The following is a 9471-nucleotide window of genomic DNA, read 5'->3' on the forward strand; positions in this document are numbered from 1 at the left end:
AACACGGAGACGCGTTCTGAGAGGGAAGAGGGCCCGGGAGGAAAGAAGTGGTGCGACATTTTAAACTGACCTCGGGTAGGAAACACCTCATGTGTGCTGCACCCACCCACCCAGAGAGAGTGAGGGTCCTCTCACAGTGCAGGGCATCCACGGAGTCCATGCCTACAGCCCCCGGCCTCTGTCAATGCAGTCTGTTTGCTCTTTAAAGATGTAGCTCCCCTGAAAACAAAGCTGGGGTCCCTTCCTTGTCTCAGCTCATGTGGGGGGAGCCTCAGCACCTGCATCTGGGCCACACGCAGGCCTGAGCGGTCCTCCCAGTCCGCGCGCTCCCGGTCCCCGTGCTCCCTGTCCCCGCCCTCCGTGCTGCACCACTGTGGGCAGAACTCGGGGCCTCAGTTGGTCAAGATGGGCTAATGAGGGCTGAAGGGACGTTTACATGAAATACGGTTGTTACCAGGTTTAAACTATATAGTTAACATGTACGAAGCACTTAAAACAGCACGCAGCAATTAAAAATGTGTGCTGTGTGTGTGTGTATGTGTTACATAAGCACAAGTGACAGGAAAGTACTTAGCATATTAGGTACCTAATGTTAAAAGATATTTGTTAAAAGGTAAAAAAACAAAATCCATGCCTCTCAGACAAATACAAAAATGAGAACATATCAAGGATTTCATCGAATTCATTCATGAGTTTAAAGGAGAATTCAAAGAAATTCACATAATGATGTGTTAACAAATGACACTCAGCTGAGTAAATCTTGAAGGTCTTATTGGCTTTATTCAGCGACCTGTGACCCAGGCAGCAACCCCCTAACAGACAGGAGCTCCGAGCAGCTATATAGAGCCAAAGACTTGCCCAGGCAGAGGGGGCAACTGAGCAACAACTAAAGGAACCGACACTCGTGGTTTGCCTGTTTCTTTTAATGGTTTTTTTACTAAATGGCGTTTGAAATTAAGTACTTGAAAAGAAAGTCATGGACATAACTCCCTGCACCATGAGGAGAAAGAAGCCAGGCGCCCCCTGGGCCGTGCTCAGAGCAAGATGCATAAACTCTCTGGGACCAGAGCAGCAAGAGCCTTGAGCCCAGAGGACTGAGGCACTGCAGATGGGCCTGGGGTGCTGAGAGGCCTGGGGCCCCTGCTGGCTGCCCTCCCCCCTCCCCAGCTCCCAATTCCAGTCAACAGAAGGGAAGGCCTGAGCACCGATCCAGGCCCTGTGGCAACCGTGGACAGAATTGTCTCAACTATTCTGCCTAATCAAATAAAGAAGTACATATTTTATTCCCATTTTTCATATAGAGAAACTGAGGCTCAGGGTTAGTGACTTACTCAAAGTCAATACATTCGAGTCCTGCTGATCCCAAAGCCTTTGCTCTGAACTGGCTGCACACTGAAGTCACCTGGGGATCATTAAAAATACTGACGCCTGGCTCGCCCCACACACAGCATTTCTGCTTTAGGTGAGTCTCAGATTTAGCCTGGGCGCCTGGACTTTTTTAAAGCATTCCAGGTGAGTCTAATGCACAGCTGCTGTGGAGGGCCACCATCCTAACTAGTATGGCCCTCACCACCCGCTACCATCACCTCCTCCAGGAGCCGTTGCTGAGCGTCTATTTCACGCCAGCCAAACATACACAGCCTCCCGGAATTTCACACAGCACTCCTATGAGGTGTAAATTCCCATGTCACAGACAAGAAAACTGAGCTCCCAGAAGGCCTCAGGAGCTCGTCTAGTCACGCCATCTCACTGCCTCCCAAAGAGGAAAGGTCGCACACCCTTCTGGGGTGGGGCTGGGGAGAGTGAACAGCTGGTAGAAGCCACAGTGCACCGGTGGGGCGCAGGGAGGAGGAGGAAGGGGAGGGAAGGTTCTGCGGCAGCAGGAGGGAAGAGGTGAGGCTGGGAGGAAGGGGACCCGTGGGCCTCCCTGTGCAGCCCAAGAGGACGCTAAAGGATATAAGGAGATTTCCCACAAGAAGGAATTTCATGGGTGTGGGGTGAAGACAGAGGAGAGACAGACATGGGAGGAAAACGGAGGCTGAGTCGGGGTGAAAGGCTGATCCAGGGTACCAGCAGAGGGACGTCTGGCTGGGCCTGCGTCTCAGTGACTTACACGCTGGGTCCACCTGCACTTGCCGGCTAACTGGCTGTAGTGTGCAGACCGTGGTTCTCACGTTAGACTCACCAATGTCGCTCTTTCCACAAACACCAGCCTCACCAAGAAATCGCTTAGATTTGGTGACACGGGGATGACCAACAACTGGCTCAGAGAACCACTAAGACTTCCACGTGCAAAGGACGCTGAGCACAGCATTTCTGTTTGGCTTGTCATCAAGATTTGAATGTTGTGTCTCAAGGGCACTGACCAGTTCCTTCCCCAAAATCCTGTGTGGACAGTAAGATCCATCACACAGATGGTGCAAAGTAATGGGGTCGCTTAAGAAAAAAGGGGTAGTGTGGTTTCCCTGTCTCTCCGGGGCTTGGGAAAGCAAAAAAAAATGGGCAGCCAACCCAGCCTGATGAAAAACCGCAAAAGGTCAACAGTTAACGAATAAACAGTTAAGCCTGACCTGTGGTGGCACAGTGGATAAAGTGTCGACCTCAAACACTGAGCTTGCTGGTTCGAAACCCTGGGCTTGCTTGGTCAAGGCACATATGGGATTTGATGCTTCCTGCTCCTCCCCCTCCCTCTTTAAAATGAATAAATAAAATCTTAAAAAAGAACAAACAGGTAAAGGCAGCTCCAACTCTGCAATGTGAGCTGCCAGACCTGAGTCTGGGCTGGCACACCAAACAGCAGCTTAGGCCACACAGCACGCAGCCTGTGACGACAGGACTCACCAAGATGCTGAGCTGACTGGGTCATGGGCCAGTAGGGCCTGCGGACAAACGTTAACAAAACACAACAAAAATCCCCGCCAGCCCCAACCAGGGAAAACCTAGCCTATTACCAGGAGGCGGGAAGGCCTGTGACCATTCTGTTTTTCTATCTTAGCAAGATGGTAAAGAATACCACACACTGGATACTTAGGCTTCCCTTCTCTTCTTTTTCTTTCCTTTAAAAAAAAAGATCAATTTTTATGTATTTTTCATAAAGTGTTTTATTGTTTTTTTAATTTTTTAAATATTTTGCAATTATAGTTTACAGTCAATGTTATTTTGTATTCATTTCATCCTTCCTTTCCTTTTGTTTCTCCCTCCTACTTCCCCTTAGATTGTGTTAGATTCTCACCTTTGTTTCTGGGACTCTTGTCAGCAAAGCATCCTTAGAATTTCCGTCTCTGGTGGGTCCCAGACAAACCTACCTGGGACCAGGATTCCAGACAAAACAGCTTCATCTGGCTTTCTGTGGCCCCACCTCCATGAACCTGTTTCCTGTTCTCTCTCAGGACCCAGCTGCTCCTCTCACTTCAACCCTAGTTTGCAACCAGAAGATTCCGGATCAGCCACACAATTCAGAAGGAGGGAGCTGTGGCTTCAACTTTGTCCTTCCTATCAAGAGAAGTTATATCTTGTCAAACCACTAGAGGGTGTAAATCCCAGGGTGACACAATCCAGGATTCAATAGCTGGGGCAGGGAAGCTGAAGCATCAGGACCAGGGGCCTCTGAGTCCCACCTTTCTCCCCCAGCTTTCCAGAGGCCCCTAAGAATCAGCAGAACTAGAAAATGTCAGCTCTCAAAAACAGTTTGCCAAAATCACTCCTAATCAAGCCCTAAAACATGTGAGGTTTTCAGAGATCAGCACAGTGACCCTGTCCAGCAAGAGCCCTGTGGGCATGCCGGAGCTTCCAACCTTGGATGCTTAAATGTAAAACTCCCAGGATTTAATCCCTTAGTCCTGACCCCCTCAAAGCTAGGCACGAGCCAGACACAGACGCTGCCCCAGAGACGTGCGTCCTGTCGAGGGGTTCTGCGTGGCATCCCTGTTGGCTGGATGTGGCATCCTTGTTGCAGCAGGCTATCAGTCAAGAGTGAGAGGTGAGACCAGCCAACCCAAGTCCTATTTACTGGACACAACAGCCAAGGGGCAAGATCCCATTTTTTGATAAATATTTTGAAGAATCAAAAGCCATATCTCGTACTTTGATGTGATCTCTCGCTGCACCTCTGGCTTCCAGCATAGTTTTGTAAAAATTAAAAATGGGTCTGCAAAGTCCTCTGCATAAATTCTTTGCAGAGAAGCAGGTCAGAGCACTGGGCAGTGTCTACAGAGAATCCTGGGTCAGGCAGACCTCTTGGTTAGTAAAATATCGGAAAAGAAGATCGGCTCCACAGGGACAGAGAAAAATACACAGCAAGGAAAGGAAGGAATCTGGAGAGAGTCTCTGGAACATGCATGAGTCGTGTTCGCCCACTTGTTCGTTCCTTCATTGTCAACTGCAGCTTATACCGCAGGCCCAGCGCTGTGCTCAGCTCTGGAACTCAGGGCGGAGCAAGACAAACAGTGGTGGCGGTGTTTAGAGCGCACGAGCTTTAGCAGACTGCACGAAGCTGGTTAATTCCCCCCCCCCCCTCCGTGACGAGTGCTCTAAGTGACAAGTCCTGGGTGCCAAGGAGCGTGCACCAGGGGACTAGCCTAGTCTGGAGGCCTCACGAGCTTTCATCTGAGGGCCGTCCCGGCTGAGGACTGCTGGTAGCGTGTTAGCCAGGTGAATGGTGTGCAGGTGTGTGCGTTGGGGTGGACAGGGAGGTGAAAGGGGGCCGTTCCAGGCTGAGCAACAGGAGTAAAAAGACCCAAAAAGGGACAGGCCATGGCATGGTTAAAGAATTCTGGAAAAAGCCCAAGATAGATATTTCATGGAGACCTGGGAGTGGACACAAATGACCAGTGGTGACCAGGGCCCGCCCACAGGGGGGCCGTGATAAGTGTGCTTACTTTAGACCAGGGGTTCTCAACCATGATCCTGTACCCCCCCCACTCACCCCCTACGACCCCCCAGGGACATTTGTCAATGTCTGAAGACATTTTCCTTGTCATGATTAGGGAATGGAGAGTTACTGGTATCCCGTGAGTAGATGTCAGGATATTGCAAAGTATCCTACATCGCACAAGTCGGCCCCCACAACAAAGAATGATCCCACTCAAAATGTCCACAGTGCTGAGAGCGAGAAACCCTGTTGCATCCTGTTGTATAGTGAGGATGAAGAGCCACTAAAGGGTTTGAAGCTGGGAGATTTCATGATGAGATTTGTTTCCAAAAAAGATCGCTCTGAGCTCAGCATGGACTGATGCAGGATACCAGTGTAGATATAAATGGAGCTGTCCGGAAGTCTATGGGGGGCAGGGTGAGATGGCGACCGGCCCTGCGGGAGGGGGAATGTCAGTGGGCGGAGAGGAGAGGACAAGAAAGATATTTAAAAGCACAAACTTGTCAGATGTGGTGACAGATTGGTTGTGGAAGGTCACTTAGCCCACGCTGTCAGAAGCAGTGGGCCCCAGGCAAGACTTAGACCTGGTACTTGATTTGGATGCAGTGATGCCAAGGCATCAAGAGCAGGGGACTTTTCTCCTAAGCCACTGAAAGCAGACAGATGAGCTGCGGTGACACACGGCTAGCCACTGAATGACACCCCCCAAGCCAGCCACTCTCAAGTGGGCTGTTGGAGAGACCGCCCCTCAGAACAGTCCTCTGGAAGAAGGAAGGAAGAATTGATCTTCTCTTGCCCATCTCTCATTGATCAGTTTCCCCCTGGGAGTTTTGAAACATATCTGTAAATTCTTTGACATTTCTCCCATCATGAGGTGGGGGGTACCTCCTCTCCTCGGTCTCTGAACTGGCCTTGATACCTCAGCTGTGGCCAGAAGAGCCCAGCAGAAGTGATGTTGTGTGACTTCCAAGGGTCGGTCATTAATGGCCATGCAGCCTCCGCCTGTCTCACGGGGGCTCTGTGTGTGGGGCCCTGGGCTACCACGTAAGAAGCCGACTACCCTACAGTCACCATGCTGGGCTGGTCCCAGCCCACAGCCAGCACAGACCACTGCCCCATCAATGATGACACCTTCGGTTGATTGTAGGGCATAGTCGCTTCCAGCCATTGAGTCTCCCAGTTTTGGCCTCAGACACAAGCTAGTCCTGCTATATCCTACTGGCCCACATAATCCGTAAACCTGATTACATGGTTGACCTGAACCCCATTTGGGGGCATTTGTCACACCTGAGTAGTCACCGGAACCAGCGCACGTTACAAGTTAAGAACCCAGTCTTCTAGGCTGTACCCCTTGGTCCCTCGGACATCGCTCCATGCCCTACAGTGTGACACTTCACACAGGATGGCTGGCAGTCCTCACGTGGCAGATTACAGATACTCCATGGCAGGCATCCCCAAACTACGGCCCGCGGGCCGCATGCGGCCCCCTGAGGCCATTTATCCGGCCCCCTGCCACACCTCTGGAAGGGGCACCTCTTTCATTGGTGGTCAGTGAGAGGAGCACTGTATGTGGCGGCCTTCCAACGGTCTGAGGGACAGTGAACTGGCCCCCTGTGTAAAAAGTTTGGGGACCCCTGCTCCATCGGGAGGCAGTCGGCCACGGGGGAGCCGACGTGGAGCATGTGGCTGAGGACTCAGCAGAGAGATGATGTCAAGAACATGGGGGCCCTGGCCAGTTGGCTCAATGGTAGAGTATCGGCCTGGCGTGTGGAAGTCCCGGGTTCAATTTTCAGCCAGGGCACACAGAAGTGCCCATCTGCTTCTCTACCCTTCCCCATCTCCTTCCTCTCTATCTCTCTCTTCTCCTCCCACAGCCAAGGCTCCACTGGAGCAAAGTTGGCCTGGTGCTGAGAATGGCTCCATGGCCTCTGCCTCAGGTGCAAGAACGGCTCTGATTGCAGTGGAGCAATGCCTCAGATGGGCAGAGCATCGCCCCCTGGTGGGCATGCCGTGTGGATCCCTATAGGCCACATGCAGGAGTCTGTCTGCCTGCCCCCCCCCCATTTCTCACTTCAGAAAAATACAAAAATTAATTAATTTATTAATTTATTTATTTAAAAAATAACACTGGGCATGGTGCACTGGATGTGTCTGATGGGAGAACAAAGCAGGAGTTAAGTATTCCCACATTCCTGGTTTCTGACTTGAGCAATCAGGCAGGTTAATGATTGTACCATTTACTGAGCTAGGAATTAGGTCAAAGGAGGGCCTCAGTTTGAAATTCCTATAAGTAGTCCACTGCATGCAGCAAGAAGTGGTAGCCCATTGCCAAAGATGGTCAGAGTCGTTGATTAAAACTGCCGGGTCCCAAGAGGGCGTAGGGTCCATCCCTGATTCTTCTTTTCTTGTGATGAATATTTTCTAGCTCTTAGGTTGGGACCCTTGCCCAGTTGAATCATGTATTTCAAGACTAGTGTTAGAGGAGACTGAGGTAGCCTCCAGGGATACTGTCAGATGTTTTCAATGTGTGGGGGAAATATTTTAGTTATTTTCAAATAAGTTAGAATCCTTTCTCCACATGCAACTCTCCTCTGTCCCTCCTCTCACCTTTGGCACAAATGGAAAATGTTCTACATGTACATGTTAATATGTTTTGCATTTATTTAGATAACTGTTGCCTTTGACTCACATTCTTGTCCCTGTTGCTCTAGTCCACAGACTCAGTATTTGCAGACTTGGAGGAGATCTCTAAAGGTGAATAGAGTCCATAGGCGGGCAGGGTCATCTTCTGAAACAGGTCACAGTCAGACCTGAGGACATTAGCTTTGATTCCTGCAAGGGCAGGACCTGGGTGGTCTCCCATGACCCACTCTATCCTGTTCTCATGACACATGGATTCAGATTCTTCCAGACGCCTCTTCCCCAACCCCACCACTATAATAAAAAAGGCGGTGCCAATAGCAATAATAACATTTGATTATTTACAAAAGCAAGGGGGGCAAAATACAAAAAGGGATGAAGAGCCTGACCAGGCAGTGGCGCAGTGGATAGAGCATCGGACTGGGATGCCGAGGACCCAGGTTCGAGACCCCCGAGGTTGCCAGTTTGAGCGTGGGCTCATCTGGTTTGAGCAAAAGCTCACCAGCTTGGACCCAAGGTCGCTGGCTCCAGCAAGGGGTTACTCGGTCTGTTGAAGGCCCATGGTCAAGGCACATATGAGAAAGCAATCAATGAACTAAGGTGTCGCAATGAAAAACTGATGATTGATGCTTCTCATCTCTTTCCGTTCCTGTCTGTGTGTCCCTATCTATCCTTCTCTCTGACTCTCTCTCTGTCTCTATTAAAAAAAAAAATTTTTTTTAAGGGATGAAGAAAGAAAAAAGGGATGAACTATGATATTTACTGAGGTAACGCACTCTAAGCGTTGTGATGTTCAGGTGTTTTATCTCAAGGAATCTTCACAAAATCCTGTTGGTATTAGGGACTCATATTTTTTACATGAAGAAACTGAGGCACAAGCCTGCCCACGATTACGCAGCTAATAAGATGCAGAGCCAGAGTCCACGTCTTTGCACTCTCACTTTCTCCCCAACAGCCTTTGTACGCTTAACTCCTTATGGAAGTTTCCGGGGAGACCACCCTGCGTGCACAGAACCACTGTACCGCGAGCGCCACCAGATGGCGCAGTGAGAGGCTAAAATCCTGCTGCTTTTTATGGGCGCACTTGGCGAGACAGACGAGCGTGGGGAAAACAGGGGCACGGAGAATGTCAGAACAGACTTCTATTTAGGAAAATGAAGTCTTCTGCCTGGCCCCGTCTCCTACCGCGACGCTTGGTTGGCTCTCTGCAGACTATAAATGAATTTGCTGCTTTCTTCCTTCCCCATCCGACTGCTAACCCACATCCCTGATTCTATTTTCTCTCCATCCCAGACACGGGCCCCACCCACATCAGGGAATAGTGTGTCCTGAACACAGAAGGCAGCAGCCAAGCCCCGAGGTGGAGAGAATCCTTCCCCATAGCAACCGGTGGGCCGTACCCCAAATGCGCCCCCTCCCGCCACTTACCCAGCACACACGCGTCAGGACCTCCATACAACGCGCACGTGCTGATCTGAACCCGGGCGGTGCCTGTCAGCTGCCGTAACAAACGTACCTCAGGCAGGAGGCACAGCAGCAGAAATTCACGTCCTCACAGTGCTGAAGGCTGGAAGGCCAAGGCCAAGGTGTCAGCAGCTTTGTTTTCTTCTGAGGCCTCTCTCCTTGGCTTGCAGATGGCCATCCTCTCACTGGGTCCTCACCTGGTCGCTTCATGAGGGAACCCCTGGTGTTTCTCTGTGTGTCCTAACCTCCCCTCCTCCTGGGGACGCCAGTCAGAGAGGACCAGGGCCCACATTACAGGCTTGTTATTTTAATCGTGTCTTTGAAGGTGCTGTCTCCAAATACAGTCCCATTCTGAGGTTCTTAGGGTTAGGGCTTCGATATATGAGGTTGGGGGAACATGATTCAGTTGGACACAAGACCTAATCACTTATTTTTAAAAATCCTGAGCAGAAGGCAGAATTTTGTCCTTAATTTTAACTCCCGGAGGTCATAGGAAA

This window comes from Saccopteryx bilineata, chromosome 1 (assembly GCF_036850765.1).
Source record: "Saccopteryx bilineata isolate mSacBil1 chromosome 1, mSacBil1_pri_phased_curated, whole genome shotgun sequence".
Lineage (NCBI taxonomy): Eukaryota > Metazoa > Chordata > Mammalia > Chiroptera > Emballonuridae > Saccopteryx > Saccopteryx bilineata.